A 24,251-nucleotide genomic window follows, 5' to 3' on the forward strand; every position below is an offset into this window, starting at 1 on the left:
ACCTCAGTCAAGGAGGAAAAAGAGAATGTTGAGCAAGAAGTAGAGTAGAATGAGGAACCCCATCCTGTCCCAGCCTCAAGATCATGTGGGCTGGTACAGTGAAAAGCTTATGGTCTCTGGAGTCAGAGTACTTAGGTTCACATCCCATCTCTGATCCCTGAATTTGAATAATAGCAATAATAACAAAAACAACATTGATAATGAGAATAATGACAATTAGCACATTAAGGTTTGCAAAACATTTACAAATATTATCTCATTTTACCCTCACAACAACCCTGGGAGGTAAGGGCTATTATTATCCCCATTTTATAGATGAGGAAAATGAGGCATATAGAGGGTTTCTTTTAAGTGTCCATAGTCCCACAGGTAGTAAGTATCTAAGGTCAGATCTGAACTCAAATCTTCCTGAATCTAGGTCCAGCATTCACTCTAACTATACCACCTTACCCTCTATGGGCCTCAGTTTTCTTACCAATAAAATGAAGGGGATACACGACATTACTTCTGAGGTTCATTCCAGTTTTAGACCTCTGTCCAAATGTGAATTCTGGTAATTACTCAATTGTCTTGAATATAGATCACTGAGGAATGGCTGAATAAGTTGTGGTATATGAATGTAATGGAATACTATTGCCCCATAAGAAATGATGAACAAGAAGACTTCAGAGAGGCCTGGAAGGACTTATATGATCTGATGCTGAGTGAAAAGAGCAGAACCAGGAGAACTTTGTGCACAGAAATGACCGTAGTGTGTGAGAATTTTTTCTGGTGGACTTGGAACTTCGTAATAACACAAGAACTTAAAAAATAATAATAATAATTCCCAATGGTTTTCTAAGACAAAATGCCTTCCACACTCAGAGAAAGAACTATGGAATTCATCTGCAGAAGGTAGCAGATCATGTTTGTGTTTGTGTATGTGTGTGTGTGTGTGTGTGTGTGTATATTATGTTTTGATTTGTTATATGATTTCTTCCATTTATTTTAGTTCGTCTACACAGCATGACTATAGTGAAAAACGTATTCAATAGGAAAGTATATGTAGATCCTATATAGAATTGTATGGGGTCTAGGGGAGGGAGAGGGGTTGGGGGGGGTAAAAATCTAAGTTTTTGGTAGTGATTGTAGAACATTAAAAAATTAATTAATTAATTAAAATTTAAAAAAAGACTATAGATCATGCCTTTTCTTGTCCCAAAACTTGATTTGCATAAAACTTGAGTCAGTCATATTCTAGGGATGCACACTGCTAGTGCAAGTGAGAGTTAGGAAAATGAGCCCAGAGGAAGTACTATGTGTATAAAATGTGTCTCAAGTTTTAACATACTATATAAATGTCATAGGAGCATAGATTTAGAGATAGCAGAGACCTGAGAGGCCAGAGACTCCAATTCACTCATTTAACAGATAAGGAAACTGAGTCACAAAAAAGCAAAATGATGTCTCCACGGACAAGCCATGGACCCAACCTATAATCAAATTCTGGTTTGATACAGACCACCTAGAATCACCAAATTCATCAAATTGAGAAGTGGTATGGCATTGTGGTGGAAAGAGCCTTGGATTTGACATTTTACTTTATCTAGACCTCAGTTTTCTTGTCTTTAAAATGGGGTGGTGGGAAATAATACCTGTCATACTTATTTTTTCATATTGTTGTTAGAATCAAGTGAAATAATGCATGTAAATTAATTTGTGAAACTTCCAGTACCATATTGTGGTTCACCCTTTGTTTTTGAAGAAGACCAATGACATCATGAGTGATGTCTTGACTTGCTAGTGAATTGGATTTATGTGAGGCAGAGCTGAACAAAGTCATAAGCCTCACTCTTTTCCAGTCCAATGGCAAGACAAAAGTCAAGATGGCTGACGATGACCCAGGATGCAGTGGATGACCTTGGCATCTTTGAGGTCTGACCAAGCTCTAAGCCTTCCACAGTGTTTACTTCAGTTGCCTTCATGGCCATTGGAACCAATTGCTCATTCCACTGGGGAAAATCTTTACATGCTTGATGTAGATCTTCCCCTAACTTGCTGAAGGGTTGGAGACCCCTTAGTTACCCTCTGGTTTAACCTGTCTGCCAAAAAGATTTACCAGAATGTGGCCACTGCACAGGCTGCAGCTTCTTGGAGCCACAAGTGAGAACCGGATGAAAGGTAGACACCAAAGACGGATGAGCAACCCTGAAAAGGGTTAAAGCCAGAGGTCTAGTCCTCCATGAACACCTCATATACCTCAAAGTACTATGTAAATGTCAATCACTTATTCAATATACTTATTGAGTGCCTAGTTATCAAGTGAGCCTTCAATTACAGAGTTCAGGATAGAGGAAATTTAGCCCTAGTCTGATGTACCCTAGATTTGGAGAGAGAACATTTCAAGCTTCAGAGAAAAGAAAGATAGGATCCAATGGCATAGTATTCTGAAAGGGAAGTCAACAAAAAAAAGATGGGAAAAATATAAAACTAGAATTCTGAAGAGGTAAAGAGGCATGATTCCATTGACACATTCAGGTAGATTTGAAGGGAAGTAACTGATCCAACAGTGGGTTGAACCCTATGGCTACTGAGTTCCCTTCCAACTCTCTAGTTTTTGGTTCTGTGGTTCTGTGACAATTTCAGAATTTTTAAGGATACGACCCCTTCTCAACTCACATGGTAACCAAGCTTGTTCAGGCTTTCACCACCTCTCACCTGGACTACTGCCTCCTAATTAGTCCCTGCCTCAACTCTCTTCTTTCTCCAGTCCATGCCTGAAGTTTGCCCTCTCCTCACCTACAGCTCTTAGTCTCCCCCATTTCCTCCAAAGCTCAACATAAGTGCCAGCTCCTTCATTTGACCTTTGTCAATCTTCCAGCTGCTATTGCTTTTTCTGAATTCCAGACTCCCATGCAATATTGATCTTTACAGCATCAGACTTCCTTTTATCACTAGACACATCCAAAGCTGAGCTTCCTTTCAACTCTGGCCCAGATACTTCATTAGTACAGGCGCTACTTGTACTGGTCCTCTGCTCTTCCTCAGTAACATATTGAACGTCTTCCAATGTGAATGGCCCATTTTTTGGTGTCATATATTTTATCATTTTAATACTCTCCATGGGCTTTCTTGGCAAAAATATTAGAGTGGTTTGCCATTTCATTCTCCAATGGATGACCTTTTGACAGATCTCTTCACTCTGACCTGTTCATCTTACATAACCCTCATAGTTTCATTGAGCTATGCAAGCCCCTCTGCCACAGCAAGACAATGATCCAGGAGCAGGGAACATAGTAAGTACTATCTAAATGCTAACTATAATTGGCATTATTTTTATTATATATGTCTCATCTTAATACCTTCACTTTTCTGTCAGGAAGTGGACAACAGATGTCATCACTGGTCCTCTGGAATCATGGTAGTCACTACATTTCTTAGAGTCCTTAAGTCTTTCAAAATTGTTTCTCTTTATAACATTGTTTTTATTATATAAATTGATCTCCTGGTTCTGCCTCTGCATCACTTTATACAAGTATTTTCAGGTTTCTTTTGTAGTGAATGTGGGAGCACTATCACAGAGACAGGTTGCTTCACCTGTCCTTCAGGGTTCTAGAGGTATCCTGTGAGGTTCAGGGTATCTCTCCTCTAATTCCATCAAGTTGAAACTCTATCAATTTAGTTTCTGCCACACACATTATTAAGTTCCAGTGCCTAGCATTTCAGTTCCATTTAATCACTTAACATCAATTAACTTTTAGAATGGGATGCTTAGTGTGAAGATATAGTAATAACTAAAATACAAACATCTCCCTGCAATACCTCAAGTGTATGATCTCCCCTATACCATCTTGGGTTCTAGGGAGAGTAGGCTCAAAATTGACATACATCAGTGATATGTAGATGCAGCATGACTGGTAACTAAGTCCTCCTCTCAGCTACCACTGGGCAGGATCCCAAAGGTCATTCCTTGCTCCTTGGGGCATTTAAGCTAACCTGGCTAGAATCATGAGATGGTAGGATACTCAGAGATTCACTCTCCTGACCTTGCAAATCTTAGAAGGTCTGAGTATTAAATCTCTTCACCTAAAATGGAAAAAAAATGCAGAAACAAAGGATCAAGGCATGTTTCACAAGGCCACAAGTTGACCTCAGTGAGGAGAAGTCAAGGTCTGTCCATTTACAGCTTTAGCTTTCACTGGATGTCATCAGTAAAATCAAGAAACAACAGCCAAAGAGAATGAACAAAGCTCTGGTTGCCTGTGAATTTTGAAGATACCCTCCAGTTCTGGCTATTATCAAAAAGGCTTCTCCTAACCATTTGGTTAACAAAATGAAAACATTTAATGAATGTCTTGTATTATGTCTCATAACTCTCCTGGTAGCAAGCTCCCCAGCCTTTTCCACATGACTAGTAGCTGTCAGAGGTATCTTGCATATGTGTCTATCTCCTGTTACCCTCCAAAACCATCCTTTTTATCATTTCTTACAGCAAAATAATATTACAATACATTTATATTCCACAATTAGTTCGGCCATCCTTCAATTGATAGGCACTCAGTTTCCAGCTATTTGTCACAACAAAAGAACTGCTATAAATATTTTAATAATGTGGGTTCTTCTCTTTTTTTGAATCTCTTTAGGATATAGACCTAGTAACAGTACCAAACGTCAAAGGAAAGGCACAACTTGGTAACTTTGGGGGCATCCAAATGGTTTTCCAGAATTTCTGGACCAATAACAGCTTCATAACAGATATGCTTCGATAACTGTTTTCTTGCAGCTCCTCCAACATGTATCATCCAACTTCTTTGCCACCTTTTCTAATCTTATTCCTATGAGATAAAACCTTAGAGTCTCTTTAATTTACATTTCTTTAGAGATTTGGAGCATGTTTCACATGGCTGTTGAGAGCTTGTATTTCTTCTTTTGAAAAGTACTTGTTCATATTCTTTGACCATTTATCAGGGAATAGTTCTTAGTCTTACAAATTTGAATCAGTTAATTAAATTTTAATAACTTAAAACTGAGCTAAGATTTTTGAAATCCCAATATATTTTAGAAATGAGAATTTTATCTGTGAAGCTTGTTGCAAAGAATTTTTCCCAGTTAACTGTTTCCCCTCCTAGTTTAGCTTCATTGGTTTTGTTTGTACAAAACTTTTTGTTTATCAGAATTGTCCATTTTAACTTTTGTAATCCTTTCTATCTCTTGTTTGGTCATGAACTCTTCCCCTATCTACAGATCTAAATGGTGATTTCTTCCTTGCTCCTCTACTTTATTTATGATGTGATGCTTTACAGCGAAGGCCTGTACCCAGTTGGAGCTTGCCTTGGTATGTAATAGGAGGTGATAGCCTAAACCTAATTTCTTCCAGACTGATTTCAAGTTTTCTCAGCAGTTTTTTCAAATGATGAGCTCTTGCTCCAGCATCTACGGTCTTTAAGCTTTGGAAACACCTGATTGCTCCTGTCACTACCTCTAGCTAACTAATATACATACGTCCCTCTAAGGTTTGTAAAATGTTTTATAAATATCATCTCTTTTCATGCTCAAAACCATTCTGGGTGGTAGGTGCTATGATTATCCCCATTTTGCAAATGAGAAAACTGAGACACACAAAGGTTATGAAGTTTGCCCAGAGTTATACAGCTCATGAATGTCTGAGGTCAGACTGTGACTGAGGCAGGATTTGACTTCAGACCTTACTAGTTCCAAGTCCAGCGTTTCATCTGCTACATTACCAGCTAACTGCCTCTACTAAATTTGTTTACTTCTGTGTTATATACCTAATTTATTTCACTGGTCAGTCTCTCTGGTTTCTAAACCAGTTGCAAATCATATTGACCAAGGCTACTTTGTATTGTAATTTGACTACTGGCACCGCAGGCTACCTTAATTTCCATTTTTTTTATGTTTTATAAGATTCTTGACCTTTTGTTTCTTCAGATGAATTTCATTATTTTTTCTAGTTTGAGAAATCTTTTTGTAGTTTGTTTGGTATGGCATTGAATGAGTAGATTGATTTAGGGGGTGTTGTCATTTTTGTCATGTTGGTTTTACCTGCCTATGAGCGATTAATATTTCTCTAATTGTAGAGATCTGTTTTTATTTCAGTAAAGGATATTTTGCAGTTTTACTCAGATACTTCCTCTGTGTGTGTGTGTGTGTGTATGTTGGTAGGTAAACTCCCAAATGTTTTAAATATTCTATATTTTTAATGGAATTTGTCTTTCTCTTCCCTTGGGGTTCTATTGGAAACATACAGAAATGCTAATAATTTGTGTTGATTTATTCTATATCCTGCAATTTTTCCAAAGTTATTGATTATTTTAATTAAATATTTAATTGACTCTAGCCCTGACATTCTTTGAGAAAAGGCTGGTTAATTACACATTGAGGAAGGTGTAAAGGGATTCTTTTTCAGATATCAAGATGGCCCCTTAGCTCCCTTCCAACAATGAGAATCTGTGATGGTATGTAGAGCTTACGTCATATTAAAAACACCTTTGTACCCCAAGTGAGAGCAATTTTTTAGAACAATTATATTCTGGGGACACTAGGCTTTAAAAAAAAAAATAAAAGGCAGCTGTTCCCTGAAAAGAGGGCAAGCAGTTACCGAAAGCAGTGATTAATTACCCTTCAGGCTATAAGACAGCTGTCCAACATTCTCCTGACAGCAGAGTAGATAGAGTAGTTGGAAGCTGGCCTCTGAGTGTTAGTTATAAAGTGTATTAAAGGAGGAATTTGAGTGTGTAGAGGACAGGGAATGTGTGGGAGCAGAGAAGGTGAGGAGTCAGTGAAAAACACCCTGTTCGAGCTGAAGGAATGTGAGTCACTCACTGCTTGTGAGAAGATGGGTTTAGAAGTAGGTGTCTGGACTATTTAAACATAGATATGGATCCCTGGATGTCTTCTAGAGAACTTCCATTTACAGGGTACGAGGATGATTAAGAACTAAGCCAGAACACAGGTGACTGTATCAAGCCTGTATCCAACCTGTAAAATTGAGGTGTCCTGCGTTCCAAGTGAGAATCCCAGAATTTCAGAGTTGAAAGATTTCCACTGATGGGTAACTTGTTACATCTCTAAGGAAACTCAATCTACTTTGGAATAGCTCCACTTCATAAAAATGACTTTGAATTGAATGAAATCTGTCTCTTTGTAACTTGTACCTATTTCCTATAGTTTTGACCTTCAGGACCAAGCAGAATAATTTTGTTCAAATACCTTTTCCATAATTACTGTATTCCACCATCGCTTCCCAATTCACCAGTGTTCTCTTCTCTAGTTTATTCATCCAATCATCATGTGGCATTCATTATTCCAATCACTCTTTTCTGCTCACTTTCCAGCTTACATCATGGTATCCCAAAATACAATATTCCATGCCAATAGTCCCTACAACACAATCCTGGCAGTTGGGGACTAAACCCCAGGAGATGTGAGATATCTGACTGGCACAGTTCTGAGTGCCCAGTTATCTCTGACAAGAAGAAAAAGTGGCCAGGGAGAAGGAAGGGACAAGAAGACTGAGTTTGAGAATATGTGTGAGCAGGTGTAAGACAAGAGCATTGAATGCCTTTCTAAAAATTTAATTTGGTGGGGCAATCTGGTGGTGAAGTGGATGGAGTACTGGCCTTGGAGTCAGGAGGACCTGAGTTCAGATTTCACTTCAGACACTTTCAAGTTGTGTGGCAAGAAACTTAACCCCAAATGCCTTTTTAAAAAAATAATTTGGAAAAAAAATCAAAACTCAAGATTATTGCAGTTAAAAGGAACCTGAGATCCTGGCCCAACCCTCCATCCACTACAGTAATCTCTGATATGTAGTCATCCCGCTTCTATTTGACTGCTTTAAGCAATGGAAAGTTCACTACTTCCCAAAGCAGTTTATGTATGGACTGCTTCAATTGTTAGAACATCATTTCCTATGTGATGGGTTTGGTGCATGCCAAAACCACATCTTTGTTGAGTCAAAATCTACTCCTCAGTACCTTCTTCTCCATGGTGCTTGTTCTATCCTCTGCAGCCACATGGAACATGTCAAATACTTCATCCCTATGATCACCTTTTGGGATATTTAAAGATAATCATAATGTTCCTACCTATAGAGATCTTTTCCTCCCTTTACTTCATATAGTAATTTATCTTGGTCCTCTTTAACGCACTTAATCATGCAATATTCTATATTATAGTAATCCATATTTATGGCCTATCCCCCTTTCTCTGCTGTCAGTTTCATAAAGTCAAGTATGAAGTCTTAGCTAACTTTTCTATTTCTGCAATACTGAGTGTAGTAGGTATATTCTGGGCTCATTATGCCAATCAGGGTGCCACATATCCCCATTAGGGCCTAAAGGGTTCCCCTGAGTGCTCTAATGCTATCAGCTCAACATCCATTCAAGGTAAGTTCCCCATTAGTCACCAGTGACTAGCATCCTATTTTCATTTAACCAATTAGCTTCAACTAGCTTTGACAAAAGGTTATTTTCTTCAAAGATATGGTGGAAACAAAAGTACAAACCTATCCCCCTGCTATTTTGGGGGCACACTATCTTCTGTACATTAGTGTGCTGGAACCAGCTCAAGCTCCTATTGTTAAATCTTCAGAGTAAGCATTTATATTTCAGAAATGGGCAAACTCTACAAATCAGGGCTTAATTTCTTATTTTATTGATTGCCTAGACTTAAGAAAGTGATGGAGAAAACATAAGAATGAAGATTAAATTTTAAAATCTGTCGTGGATACTTTTTTTAGAGAATTAGGTATTAAATATTTACCTAAACAACCCTGGTCACATGTCAACCTCAGAAGGGAAAGAGAGAAGACCTTTCCCCTTACAGCATCGTCTCTCACCAGATGCCATCAATGAAGGAGTCAACCCAAAAGTGGAGAGCCAACTCTTGGAGATCCAACCAAGAGAGAAAAAGTCAAAATCAATAGAGAATCCAAAGCTTAATAATAAGGCCTTTTGAAGGTACCCCAATTTCACAACTGTAGCCAATCAAAGAGTCTTCAGTCTACCATGGATAGAACAGGTCAGAATCATTTACAGAATATCCATGATGCTACTCAGAATGACAATTCCAAACCAACCCAATTAAACAAAATATTAACTCTAAAATAGGAAATAAATAAATGTAATGACATTGACTTTGGTTATCACTATTTCTAAGAGATGTTTGGATGATATGAAAGTTACCAAAACAACCAAGAGAGCCCAGAAAAAAAAACAAAACCCTAGGACAGCAAACACTCGATCCATTTGCCAAGACAGCAGACATAGCAGACAAAGGAAATGGTCTTACAAGCTCATTTATACATTATAGAGGAGGATAATGGAAGTTTGTGAGTAGATTCATTTCACAAACAACAAAAAGGAGTTGAAGGAAAAATGGACCCTCAGATAGCTTGGCTGTCATGTCACCTGAAGGCATTTGTAGAAGAAACTAAAAGGAAAACAGCAAATAGGCATGAAATGGAATTTCTATGGTAATCACTTCTCTCTATCATACATGATAGTGGAACCTTAATATTTGGTTTCAACCACTTCAGTACTCAGTGTGTTAAAAGAGGTAGAAATGACAATTAAAAATGAATTTGGAATGATTGAACTGCACAAATTTGGGTCTGAATTCGAAAGAGAGAAAAGACCCTAGAGATTATCCATTCTAGTCACTTATTTTACAGATGAGAAATTCATTGTTGATTACATTAAAGGCAATTTATTTTTTAAAGACTCAAGGATTGGTTCATCAAGATATCTTTTTTTTTTTCCATTTTTTTCTAGTACTTATTTCATGGATTTTGGAAGGTAACATAGACTCATAAGTAATTGTAATGTGAGCTTAGAATAGCAGCATCCTTGAGATGAAAGGTGTTTCAGAAGCCTTGGGTCCAAGCCACGCCTGCCTGAGAATCACGGCTCCCACATGCCTGCCCAGGGCTCACTGGTGATGGAGAACCTGCTGCCCCTTGAACCACCCCAGCCCACCTTCCAGAGACCCCCATTTCAGGCAGATTTACCTCACACTGAGCTTCCTCTCACTGCACAACCCCTTGGTTTTCACACTCCCAAGCTGATGCCCTTTCCATCTCCCCCACTGCTTCCTGGTACTTTATTGGGATATTTTCCTGGGCTAGTCAGATTTCCTTCTTGCTTCTAAGCAAACTGCTTCACCTAGAGTCACCAAAAGACCATCCCAAAGTTGTATATTATGACACTTCTCTACATACATACAACCCATTTCAGTTAAGCCTCTTTCCTCTGTAGTCTCTCTTTTTATTGTTCCTTGGTTGTTTTTCACTCGTGGCCAACTCTTTCGGTTTTTTTTTTTTGGTTTTTTGTTTTTTTTTTTTAATTATTTTTTAATGTTTAGCAATCACTGCCATACAATTGAGATTTTATCCCCGCCACACCTACCCCCCACTACCCCCCTCCCTCCCCACGACTGCATACAATTCTGTATAGGTTCTACATATACTTTCCTATTGAGTATATTTTCACTATAGTCATGCTATGTAGTCAGACCAAAATAAATGAAAGAAATCATATAACAAATCAAAACATGATACACAAACACATACACGTACACAAACATGATCTGCTACATTTTGCGAATGACTTCCATATTTCTTTCTCTGAGTGTGGAAGGCATTTTGCCTTGAGAACCACCATTGGGATTTTTTTTTTTTATAAGAAGTTCTTGCATTATTACAAAATTCCAAGTCTACCAGAAAAAACTCTCACACACTGTGGTCGTTGCTGTGCACAAAGTTCTCCTGGTTCTGCTCCTTTCACTCAGCATCAGGTCATATAAGTCCTTCCAGGCCTCTCTGAAGTCTTCTTGTTCATCATTTCTTATGGCACAATAGTACTCCATTACATTCATATACCATAATTTATTCAGCCATTCCCCAATTGATGGACATCCCCTTGACTTCCAGTTTTTGGCAACTACATAGAGTGCTGCTATAAATATTTTTGTACATGTGGGACCCTTTCCCATTTTTATGATCTCTTGGGGATATAGTCCTAGTAGCGATATTGCTGGGTCAAAGGGTATGCACATTTTTGTAGCCCTTTGGGCATAGTTCCAAATTGCTCTCCAGAATGGTTGGATGCGCTCGCAGCTCCACCAACAATGAATTAGTGTTCCAACTCTCCCACATCCTCTCCAGCATTTATCATTTTCTTGTTCTGTCATGTTTGCCAATCTTATAGGTGTGATGTGGTACCTCAGAGTTGTTTTGATTTGCATCTCTCTAATCAATAGTGATTTAGAGCATTTTTTCATATGATTATAGATAGCTTTAATTTCTTCCTCTGAAAATTGCTTGTTCATATCCTTTGACCATTTATCAATTGGGGAATGACTTGTATGATTATACATTTGAGTCAGTTCTCTATATATTCTAGAAATGAGGCCTTTATCCCCGAGCTTAGCTGTAAAAATTCTTTCCCAATTTACTACATCCCTCCGGATTTTGGTTGCATTGGGTTTGGTTGTGCAAAAACTTCTCAGTTTAATGTAATCAAAGTTATCCATTTTGCATTTCATAATGCTTTCTATCTCTCCTTTAGTAAAAAATTCTTCTCTTCTCCATAGATCTGATAAATACACTATTCCTTGCTTCTCCAGTTTATTCATGGTATTAATCTTTATACCTAAATCATGTACCCATTTGGACTTTATTCTTGTGTACGGTGTCAGGTATGGGTCTATGCCTAATTTCCGCCACACTGTTATCCAGTTTTCCCAGCAATTTTTGTCAAACAGTGAGTTCTTATCCCAGAAGCTGGGGTCCTTGGGTTTATCAAACAGAAGGTTGCTATATTCCTTGCCTACTGCATCTTGAGTGCCAAGTCTATTCCACTTGTCTACCTCTCTGTTTCTTAGCCAATACCAAGTGGTTTTGATAATTGCTGCTTTATAGTACAGTTTGAGGTCTGGTAGCGCTAAGCCACCTTCCCAAGCATTTCTTTTCATTAGTCCCTTTGATATTCTGGACCTTTTGTTTTTCCAAATGAATTTTGATATTATTTTATCCAGCTCTAGAAAATAATTGTCTAATAGTTTAATTGGTATGGCATTAAATAAGTATATTAATTTAGGTAGAATTGTCATTTTTATTACATTAGCACGACCTACCCATGAGCAACTAATGTTTTTCCACTTACTTAAATCTGACTTTATTTGTGCAAAAAGTGTCTTGTAATTGTGTTCATATAATCCCTGGGTTTGTTTTGGCAGGTAGACTCCTAAGTATTTTATACTGTCTACCCTAGCTTTAAATGGGATTTCTCTTTCTATCTCTTGCTGTTGGATTTTGTTGCTAATATATAGGAGCGCAGAAGATTTGTGTGGGTTTATTTTGTAACCTGCAACTTTGCCAAAGTTGTTTATTATTTCAAGTAATTTTTTACTTGAATTTCTGGGATTCTCTAGGTAAATCATCATATCATCTGCAAAGAGTGATAACTTAGTTTCTTCTTTGGCTATTTTAATTCCTTGGATATCTTTATCTTGTCTAATTGCTACAGCTAACATTTCTAGTACCATATTGAATAATAATGGTGATAATGGACATCCTTGTTTCACCCCTGATCTTATTGGGAATGCATCTAGCTTATCCCCATTGCATATAATGCTTGCTGAAGGTTTTAGATAGATACTGCTTATTATTTTATGGAAAGTTCCCTTTATTCCTACGTTCTCCAGTGTTTTTAGTAGGAATGGGTGTTATATTTTGTCAAAAGCTTTTTCTGCATCTATTGAGATAATCATGTGGTTTTTGTTAGCTTTGTTGTTGATGTGATCGATAATGCTAATAGTTTTCCTAATATTGAACCAGCCCTGTAATCCTGGTATGAATCCTACCTGATCATAATGTATTAATCTCGTGATAAGATGCTGTATTCGTTTTGCTAAAATCTTATTTAAAATTTTTGCATCTATATTCATTAGGGAAATTGGTCTATAATTTTCTTTCTCTGTTTTGTCTCTTCCTGGTTTGAATATCAAAACCATATTTGTATCATAGAAAGAATTTGGGAGGACTCCTTCTTCCCCAATTTTCAAAAATAGTCGATATAGTATTGGAATTAACTGTTCTTTAAATGTTTGATAGAATTCACTTGTGAATCCATCTGGCCCTGGAGATTTTTTCCTAGGGAGTTCATTGATGGCTTGTTCAATTTCTTTTCCTGAGATGGGGTTGTTTAAGTATTCAACTTCCTCTTCTGTTAATCTGGGCAATTTGTATTTTTTAAAATATTCATCCATCTCGTTTAGATTATCGAATTTGTGGGCATAAAGTTGGGCAAAGTAGTTTCTAATTATTGTTTTAATTTCCTCCTCATTGGAGGTGAGTTCACCCCTTTCATTTTTAATATTAGTAATTTGATTTTCTTCTTTCTTTTTTTAAATCAGATTGACCAAAGGTTTATCAGTTTTATTAGTTTTTTTCATAAAACCAACTATTGGTTTTATTTATTAATTCAATAGTTTTCTTAATTTCAATTTTATTAATCTCTCCTTTGGTTTTCAGTATTTCTAATTTGGTATTTACTTGGGGATTTTCAATTTGTTCTTTTTCTAGCTTTTTCAACTGCAAGCCTAAGTCATTGATCTCCTCTTTCTCTATTTTATTTATGTAAGCATTCAAAGATATAAAACTTCCCCTAATAACTGCTTTTGCAGTATCCCATAAGATTTGGTATGTTGTCTCACTATTGTCATTCTCTTGAATGAAATTGTTGATTGTTTCTATGATTTCTTCTTTAACCCAACCCTTCTTTAGAATTAGATTATTTAGTTTCCAATTGATTTTTGGTTTCTCTTTCCATGGCCTGTTATTACATGTAATTTTTAATGCATTATGATCTGAAAAGGATGCATTGATTATCTCTACCTTTCTGCACTGGATTGTGAGATTTTTATGTCCTAGTACATGGTCAATTTTTGTAAATGTTCCATGTACCACTGAGAAAAAGGTATATTCCTTTCTATTCCCATTTAATTTTCTCCAAAGATCTATCATATCTACCTTATCCAGAGTTTTATTTACCTCCTTAACCTCTTTCTTGTTTATTTTGAGGTTAGATTTATCGAGTTCAGAGAGGGGGAGGTTGAGGTCCCCCACTAGTGTAGTTTTGCTATCAATTTCTTCCTTCAACTCCCCCAACCTCTCCTCTAAGAATTTGGATGCTATACCACTTGGAGCGTACATGTTTAGTAATGATATTGCTTCATTGTCTATGGTGCCTTTTAGCAGGATATAGTTTCCATCCTTATCCCTTTTGATTAGATCTATTTCTGCTTTTGCTTTGTCTGAGATTAGGATTGCTACTCCTGCCTTTCTTACATGAGCTGAAGCACAATATATTCTGCTCCATCCTTTGACCTTTATCCTATGTGTATCCCCCCATTTCAAATGTGTTTCTTGTAAGCAGCATATTGTTGGATTATGGCTTTTAATCCATTCTGCTATCCGTCTCCATTTTACGGGAGAGTTCATTCTATTCACATTCACAGTTATGATTACAATCTGTGTATTTCCCTCCATCCTCTTTCCCACCATTTGTGCTTTTAGCTCTCCTGTCTCCCTTCCCCTCCTCAATAGTATTCACTTTTCTCCCCCTCCTCCTGCAGCCTTCCCCTCCTTCTTTTAGCCCCCCTCCCTTTTACTCCCCTTTACTCTTATTGCTTCTTCCCTCCCTTTTAGCCATCCTCCCCTTTCTTCCCCCTTCCCCTCCTACTACCTATAGAGCTAGTTAGGATTATCTACTTAAGATTATTGTTCCCTCCTTTAAACAAATCAGATGAGAGTACCTCTCAAACAATGTTCATCTCCCTCCCCTCCTTCCCTCTACTATAGTTTTGTACTTCTTCCTGTGATGTAATTTGCCATTTTCTGCTTCCTCCTTTTCACACCTCCTATTACAATCCCTTCTCATACTTAAATCATATTTTTGACATGACATCATTTACTTTATACCCGTTCCCTCTACATATATCCCTTTTATCATAATAGCTGCACAGTTCTCAAGATTAACAGGTATCATCTTCCTTTATAGGGAGGTAAACAGTTTGCCCTAATTGAGTAGCAAGTTTTTGTTTTTGTTTTTTCCCCCTTGTTTACCTTTTTATGATTCTCTGGAGACCTGCATTTGAAGATCAAATTGTCTATTGAGTTCTGGTGTTTTGGTCAGGAAGCTTTGGAAATCCCTTATTTCGTTGAATGACTTTCTCCTTGCCTGAAATGTTATGCTGAACTTTGCTGGGTAGTTGATCCTTGGTTGAAGTCCCAACTCCTTTGCCTTATGGAATATTGGGTTCCAATTCTTTCGATCTTTTAATGTAGAAGCTGCAAGGTCCTGTGTGATCCTGACTGTGTGTCCTTGATATTTGAATTGTTTCTTTCTGGCTGCTTGTAGTATTTTCTCCTTCACTTGATAGCTCTGGAATTTGGCAACGATATTTCTTGGGGTTTTGAGTTTGGGATCCCTTTCGGGAGGGGAACGGTGGATTCTTTCGATGACTATTTTGCCCTCTGAGTCTAGTACTTCTGGGCAGTTTTCCTTGATGATTTCCTGGAAGATATTGTCCAGACTCTTTTCTTCATCATGGGTTTCTGGCAGGCCAATAATTCTTAAATTTTCTCTCCTGGATCTATTTTCCAGGTCAGTTGTTTTTCCAATTAAATATTTTACATTTTCTTCTATCTTTTCATTCTTTAGATTTTGTTTGACTGATTCTTGTTGCCTCATTGAATCATTAGTTTCTACTTGCCCAACTCTAATCTTCATCGTATTGTTTTCTTCAGTTAACTTTTGCATCTCCTTTTCCATCTGACCAATTTTTCCCTTTAAGGAGCTATTTTCTCCATTTAATTTTTGTACTTCTTTTTCCATTCAACCAATTTTCCCAGTTAGGTTTTGTGTTTCCTTTTCCATTTGATCAATTTTCCCAATTAGGTTTTGGGTTTCCTTTTCCGTTTGATTAACTCTTCCTTTTAGGGAATTATTCTCTCCAGTTAATTTTTGAACTTCCTTTTCCATTTGTTCAATTTTCCTTTTCAAAGTGATGTTCTCATCAGTGAATTCTTTTTTTATAATTTTAAAATCATTGATCAGTTTTTCTTTTATTTCCTTCTTCAGCTGTTCCAGGTAATCTAGTTGTGCTTGCGAGAAATTCATAGTCCCTTCTGAAGTTTCAGATGGAAGTACAGTCTCAGCTCTGACCTCTTTGGTGTTTGTGTTTTGGTCCTTATCCCCATAGAAAGATTCTATGGTTTTTTCACTTTTCGTCTGCTTTTTCCGATTCATGATGTTGGCTGAGTGTTGTATCTTCTGGTTCTTTCAGTCAGAAGGTACAGAACTTTGTGTTGAGCTGATGTGTGTAGAGGCTAAAAGCAGGTTTTTGTTTTTTGTTTCCCAGATCAACCCTGGAGTTAGCTTGTTAGGTGTGTGGGAGGGGTGGTCTGGTCACAGGAGATCTCCTCAGCTGACCTGAGGCAAAGGCAAGGTCAGGGGATGGTGATCCCAGCTTCCCTATTGTCTTCCTTTTTCCCCTGGAGGGCTGGGGCACGCCTAGATGCTAATGCATGTTCCCGCCCCTCCTGGGGCTAGTCTCCCGGCGCTGAGGCTTTCCTGGGTCTCAGTGCGAATTTTCTCTGCCCTGGGTCCTCTGTCCTTCCAGATCGCCTCCGCCACAGTAGGAAGAATCTCCCTTTGCTATTTTCCTAGCCTCTGGTGTTATGAGACTATTTGCCCCCTTCTGCTGTTCCCACTGATCCAGGATTTTTCTGGGGAAATATTTTATGGTTCTTTCATGGCCATCGGGGGGAGGAGAGAGCATTTACTGATCACTCCGCCATCCTGGCTCCCGGAGGTTCAAGTAGGTGACTTACCGAAGTTTAGTCTTCAGGCTGAAGGTTTCAAGGGCTGCTGTGCTGATATCTGGTGCTCAGCGGCTCTCACCAGCTCGGTTTGGCTTGTCTCTGCTCCACTGGTTTCACCCGCCACTCTCGGGCTTCTCAGGTCCCTTCCGCCCTGCTGCGCTGACCGCGCTGCGCTGTGCACTGGGGGTCACCCCTGCGGAACAGATCCTTCCCGTGGACCTTCCAGTCTAACCTGGGCTCCGAATCTGTCAAAGTCTGTCACCCACTGGATTCTGCACCTCCAAAGTTTGGTCAGATTCTCCTTTTAGAGATATCCAGAGGAGTTTGTCCAGGAGCTTAGGTGAGTCGTTGCTTTCACTCCGCCATCTTGGCTCCACCCCTCTCATCAAGATATCTTAAAGACAGGAAATTTCCAAAAGAATGTAAAAGATATTACTACCCAAAAGGTCCAAGTGTCTGCTTTTTCATCCAACCAATTCTTGATCTGACTGATGCAAATATTTCTTCCAATGGTACAGACAGCAACCCATCTCCGCCTTCTCATTCTATGAAATTCCTGTCCATGTCCTCTCATTAGTTCAGCCCTTCTGAATTCTCTTGCAACAAGAACTATTTGTCTTTCAAGTCTACTAGATTTTGTGTTGTCCATAAGTGTGGATATATTATCTTTGCAAAAATTTTTGTGCTTATTTTTTGTGTTTCACTAACAGAGTGGGATCCCTGCCTGCCAAAGTAAGTAAACCATGATTGGGTGAAGCAAATTATTTTAGGGCACCTTTTCTAGATCCTTCCTCACACCAGCAGGTGTGCTCAGATACCCAGGGCACTGCTGAATCCCACTGCTGTTTCAATACAGTGAGAAGATGACCCTATGACCTAGGATGCCTGTGTGCAGGATTGTGACTGCAGCTCCCTATGTATCCTCATTGCTGCTTTGTCACTTGCTGATCGACATGAAACTTTGAGGAAGGTAAAAATAGTTTTAAAAAAAGGCATGGGTGATGTGTTGTAGCTCACACATAAATTGGATTTAAGTGAGGCAGAGTTGTGTGACGTTGTTGGCTTCACTCTCTCTTCCAAAGTCATCAGAGTTCAAAGACCCTGGCATGTTTGATGTCTAACCAAGCTCTAACAGCTCCTGCTTCAAGCTGTGTTCATGGTTGTTGAAACAAATAGTTTTCATCTGCCCCTTCTTCCAGGGCTTCAAAGTCTTCACACGCTTGGGTTAAACACTCTGCTACTCAGACTGACTGGTTTGAGATTCCTCAGTTACCCTCAACCTCATTTAATCAGTCTGCCAAAATGGTTTATGGGGGTCTGTGTTGCAGCTTCTTAGAGCCACAGGTCAGAGTTGGGTGAATCAGGTGGATGAGCAGCCCTGAAAAGCATGGCAGCCCTCACACCATACTAGTCTTTCCTGAGCACCCCAATACCCCAAGGTTGCTATATACGCATACACACACACAAATGCACCTGTCCCCAAATAATTTCCCTAAAGATGCCAAAATTTCCAATCATCCCTTTGTAGGAAGTGATAAATCCATTAAAATTTTAAAGCCCCTGAGAAAGTTTTAACATGAAGTCACAGCTGGGGATAGATTTTTATCAGAGAAGGTACTAAAAGAGAAAAAAGGAAAAGGGAAAAGAGACTAAGACATTACTCCCTTACTTTGCTACCCTGGAATGCCCATTTGGAAGGTTCAAGCCAGAGAACATCATAGCAGTCCTAGACCACACTTCTGTTTAGTGGATGGGGCCAAGTATTGAGCCTAACTCAGCTTACTCATTAATTTATAAGTAACCTCCTCTCCTCTTCACCTCCAACCCCTGAGGCCTGCCTTCTCTCCTTCAATCTTGGCTTCCATTATTATTGCCAGTTGTCTACAGATAGCATGAACTCATGTTTTTCTCTCCTAAAATCACAAGGGGGCAGCAAAGTCTACTGTCTCCACATTGCTAAACCCAGAAATGAGCTCAAGCTTGCAACTGTTTGGTCTGGAAATCAGGTTGGCTCAGCCCCTCAGCTGTCATTCACAGCTTCCCCCTTCTTCTCTAAGACCCAGACAGAGATAACTAGATCCACTCCGCAACAAACCGAGCCCCTTAATTCCTGATGTAGATGGCCCTCAACTGCTGGCTAGAGACAGAACCCTATCAGTCACATGGCACAGCAGAAGCAGTGTAGAATACTGCAGAGTTCTGGGTTTTGAAATTGAAAGACCCTAGTTCAAACCTGGATTCTGGTTATTTCTAGTTATGGCAGAGTTGGCCAATCACTTATACCTCTTTGAGCCTCCCTTTCCTTATCTGTAAAATACGGATTGGGTAACTAAGTGACACAGTGTAAAAAGCCTGGAGTCAGGAAGACCTGAATTCAAACCTGACCTCAGATCCTTACTAACTGTGTGACGCTGGGCAAGTCACTTAACTCCATTTGCCTCAATTTCCTCATCTGTAAAATGAGCTGGAGAAAGAAATGACAAACCACTCTAGCATCTTTGCCAAAAAACCCCAAATGGGGTCACAAAGAGTAGGAAATGACTAAGCAACAACTGAACAACAAAATAAGGGTTGGATCTGATGACCTCCAAGACCCAGTTCAAGATTTATGATCCCATGACTGACCCCAGTTCTAACAATAGATTGCTCTCTAAACATGATGATAGTTCACCCCTTTAAATCGATCACAGACCAACCTCAATCCTATTCACAAACTGACCACTATCCTAGCCAACCACTGACATGTCCTTCAACTAAGAGCTATAGTGACCACGTAAAACCATGTTTTAAAAAAATTGTCCACAGATTGATTCCTAATCCTGGCTACAAAAATGACCCCTAATTATGGGTATAAATGGATTCTTGGCCCCAGTCATAAATTGACCACTAACTCTTTTTTAGCACAGGCCAGATTGACCACTAACTCTTACTACCACCTACTGACTTTTAGTCCTGGCCACAGACTGACCACATGCCCCTTCACTCTTATCATTGATTGACCTTTAACTATAATCACTGATTTTACCCCTAACTCTGGTCATGAAGTAATCCACAGTCCTCAGCATTGACTGACCTTGAACTCGCACTGAAAACTGCCTCCAAAACCTCAGACACAGATTAACCTTGAACCCAAGTTTCAGATTGAATCCTAATACCATCCACAGACTAACCTCTACTCATAGCCACAAAATGATCCTATCCATGGCTACCAAATAATACCTAATTCTGGCCACACACTTACCTTTAACTCTAGGACACCAGTTTCCTAACTCTGGACATAAGTAGACCTTTCTTCCTCATCACAGATTAGCCCCATAGCCCCTAACCCTGACCACAACTTGAACCTTAATTCTGACCAGAAACTGATAGCCCAGTAGATCACAAACTAACTTCTAATCCTGGCCACAGAATAACTCTTTATCATAACCATTAACTAAGGCTTACACTCACTCAAGATTGACCCATACACCTCACACCCATCAGATTGACTAATATGACAAAAAGGGAAAATGTTGAAGATGTGGGAAAATTGGAAACCTAATGAATTATTGGTGGAGTTGTGAACTGATCTAACCATTCTGGAGAGCAATTCGGAACTATGCACAAAGGGCTATAAAATTGCGCATACCCTTTGATCTAGCAATACCACTACTAGGTCTCTATCCTGAAGAGATCACAAAAAAGGGAAAAAGAACCCACAAGTACAAAAATATTTATAGTACCTCTTTTTGTGGTCGCCAAAAACAGGAAATTGAAGAGATGCTCATCAATTGGGGAATGGCTGAACAAGTTGTGGTCTATGAATGTAATGAAATACTGTTGTGCTATAAGAAATGATGAGCAGGCAGATTTCTGGAAAACCTGGAAAGACTTACATGAACTGATGCTGAGTGAAATGAGCAGAACCAGGAGAACATTATATACCGTAACAGCAACACTGTACGATGACCAACTTTGATAGACTTAGCTCTTCTCAGCAATACGATGATCTAAGACAATTTCAGAAGACTCATTATGGAAAATGCTATCTACCTCCAGAGAAAGAACTATGGAGTCTGAATGCAGACAAAGCATACTACTTTTTCATTTATTTGTTTTTTTCCTTTCTCATGTTTTTTTTTCTTTTGTTCTGATTCTTCTTTCACAACATGACTAACATGGAAATATGTTTAATATGATTGGGCATGTATAGCCTATAATAGATTGCATGTTGTCTTGAGAAGGGAGGAGAGGAGAGAAGGAGGGAAAAAAATCCCAAACTCAAAATCTTATTAAAGTGAATGCTGAAAAAAAAAATTAATCTAATCAACAACAAAAAAGACTGACCCATAATCGCATCCATAGAAGGATCCCTTACTCTTAGCACAGATTGTGTCTCCTATCTTAAACATAGACTGACCTCTAACCCTAGGCTCAGACTGATTCCTAATAGACTAACTTCTCCATCTGTGGTCATAATGTGACACCAAGCCATAGCTACTGATTGGTCCCTAATCCCAGATGCATGATTCCCTCACTCTGGGCACAGATTAACTCTTCCCCTCCCCCAAACACTAGGGTCTTTATTGTGGGGAGGGAGGAGAGGAGTGAATCTCTACCTCTTAAATTGAAAAAAATGCATAGAAAAAAGAAGGGATTTAGAAACATAATACAATTCCATCCTGTACCCTCTAGGCAAGTGATAACTAGAGGAAGGAAGGCAGGGATCCCTGAAGAAATGAGCCAAGGTTGCACAGATTGACTCAATAAAGACTAAATAAAGATTAACCTACATCTCTGACCATCAAATGATTCCTAATCTGATCTTCTAACTCTGACCAGAGGCTGACCCCTAACCCTGGCCTGAAACCTGGCTACCCCAATAACCCTCAATTTTTCTCTAAAGACCAACTCCTAACCTTGGTGAAAAATCAAATTCTGAGTCTGGCTATAAATGTAGCTTTTGTCCTAGTCATAGACTGAGCCCTTCAGACAAGTCAATACATTCAAACTTTCTTTTTCTCCTTTTCCTTTCTTCTTCATCTTCTTTCAGTCCAGCTAGTGAACTGTCAGACTTGTATATCCTTGAAACTGCTGCTCCATGCTCAAAGACTGTAGATCCCAGGTGAATGGGAAATACCCATTTAGTAATTACATAAAGTTATCTTTGCTTTTTGCACTTATTGTTTTATAGTTAAAAGATTTATTAATGCAGTCTTAGGAGACACATATTTTAAGCATTTCTTTTGTAGTGGAAGAAATAAATGCCTGTTTGATCCTTTATATTTTCTATATTGAATGTCTCTTCTAAAAGGGATTCTGCTAACGCATTTTGAGGGAGACCCTAAATATGAGCCATGTCTAAACTTTGTTTTAGATGGTATAATGAGCCAAAAAGTAAAATAAAAGCTTAATTCACATCTTTAGGGTCAGGCCACTCCCCATTAGGAAGCAAGGCTCCACATGAGACCAGAGCAGCAGCTGCCACTCTGGGAGAAGGCCCCAGAGTCAGGGGTCACACTTTATGATGGGGTACTTGGGTGCATGTTCTTGGGCCCCAATTCTAAAATCATATTTCACTTTAAAAATCACATTTCTTCCTAACCTGAAAATACTATCTCAGACAGTTTCTTCCCAGCCCAAGGACATAGTCTGCCCCAAAAACAACTGTTATCTCCCTTCCTGCTACAGCAGCCAGCTGTACCTATAGAACTTATTAGTCTAAACCAACAATGTACTGACTGAACTGGCTGTGCACTGGGTCATAATGACATTTACTACTCATTGACCAATCATATGTATCCTAGACTTAGACATCTGTATACTCCCTTACATTTATCTTGTCTAACGAGACATTGATGAGAGCAACCTGGTATTTCTGAGCCAACCTTGACTACTAGTTGACTTCGTGACATTTGAGGCCTAAAACCGAGTCCCCCTTGGGCTATTTCCTGATGAATTTGGGACAAAATACCTGTGCAGTAGATACCAAAAGTACATGTTTCTTTAAGAATTGACCACTCCTTAACCACTCCCTAATCCCATCCCAAAACACCTAGTTAGCATATTTGGCACATGTTTCCTATAGAATATCCTATATGAACTTTACCTGTACCCCTCTAAGGTTGCAGGTTCCCTGACAACTCTTGCCGGCTGAAAAGTGTAATAAATCTTTACCTTGACCTCAGTAATGCTTGAGTCCTTGAATTCCTTCCAGGCACCCTGGCCCTGGTACTCCTGTCCTTGTGGGGGTCTCACCTACGCCCCCCTTATAGTCCTCATCATTTATAGTCACTTTGTGTTTATCTTATATTTACTGATCTATGTTTATGTTGTTTTCCACAGTAGTATGTAAGCTCCTTGAAGGCAGAGTGTTTTGATTTTGTCGTCGTATCCCCAGTGCCTAGTACAGTGTCTTATAATTAGTAGATGCTCATTCAATAATTAAATTAAAACTAAAATTAAAATTAAACTAAAGGGAACTTAGAACCTTAAGAGTATTGATTTAAACCTTGGAAAGGACTTCTGAAGTCATCTAATATAACACTTTCATTTGACAGAGGAAACTTTAGGTGAAGTGACTTGCTTTAGATTAAAAAGGTAGAGTCAGGATATGAGCCCAGCTCCTCTGATTCCAAATTGAGCATTCTTTCCACAATACCACACCAAAAAGACCTTGGAACATAGAACTTAGAACACTTGCAAGATGATTTAATGTGAGCCCCTCATTTGACAGATGAGGAAACGACCTTGGATCCCCATTTGAGCCTGTGTCTGAGGTAGCTGCCCTGCCCCTGCTCGTTCCCCCTCCCCACCCTCAGGGATGCCACTAGAAGAACTCAATCCTTTTCCTACTGCTTCCTATGGACCTGCCTGGCCACAAACAACATTTGTAATCAAGTTTGCATCTACCCTCCCGTTGCAGAGGCTCCTTCCATATTCCATCTTGCCCAAAGCACTGAGGGTCCACCAGGATGCCCAGACTCCTCCTTTGCACTGGGACTCCTCCATGGCTGGAATGCTGGGTTTGGAATCAAGGGACTCACATTGGAATCCCATTTCTACCACTTGCTCCCTGTATGACCTTGGTCAAGTCATTTAATCTTTCTATTCCCCAACTTTCTCATCTGGAAAATGAGGGGGTTTGGATAAAATGATTTCCAAGGTCCCTTCCAGTTCCAAATCTGTGATAGTGATTTGGGGGTTGAATTTATCACACAAGGTTACTAGTTGATATGTATGGGGGAGGGACTATATGCTTCCCCTCGCAAAGGGGCATTCAATGGGATGAATAAGGAATGGTAGCCATAAATGAAATTTCTGGGCAAAGGACTTTTTCCCTGTAGCTCATACCCCAACCTGCCTACTCAGCCTATGTATGAGT

At 39.1% G+C, this 24,251-nt stretch overlaps 1 protein-coding gene across 1 annotated transcript in view; it reads right to left on the reverse strand.

The window, feature by feature from the left end:
* SCAMP5 (secretory carrier membrane protein 5) overlaps positions 1 to 24,251 on the reverse strand; it is a 63,183-nt gene that overhangs the window by 35,136 nt on the left and 3,796 nt on the right. The gene's annotated exons all lie outside the window — the stretch shown is intronic.

Source organism: Notamacropus eugenii, chromosome 1 (assembly GCF_028372415.1).
Source record: "Notamacropus eugenii isolate mMacEug1 chromosome 1, mMacEug1.pri_v2, whole genome shotgun sequence".
NCBI lineage: Eukaryota > Metazoa > Chordata > Mammalia > Diprotodontia > Macropodidae > Notamacropus > Notamacropus eugenii.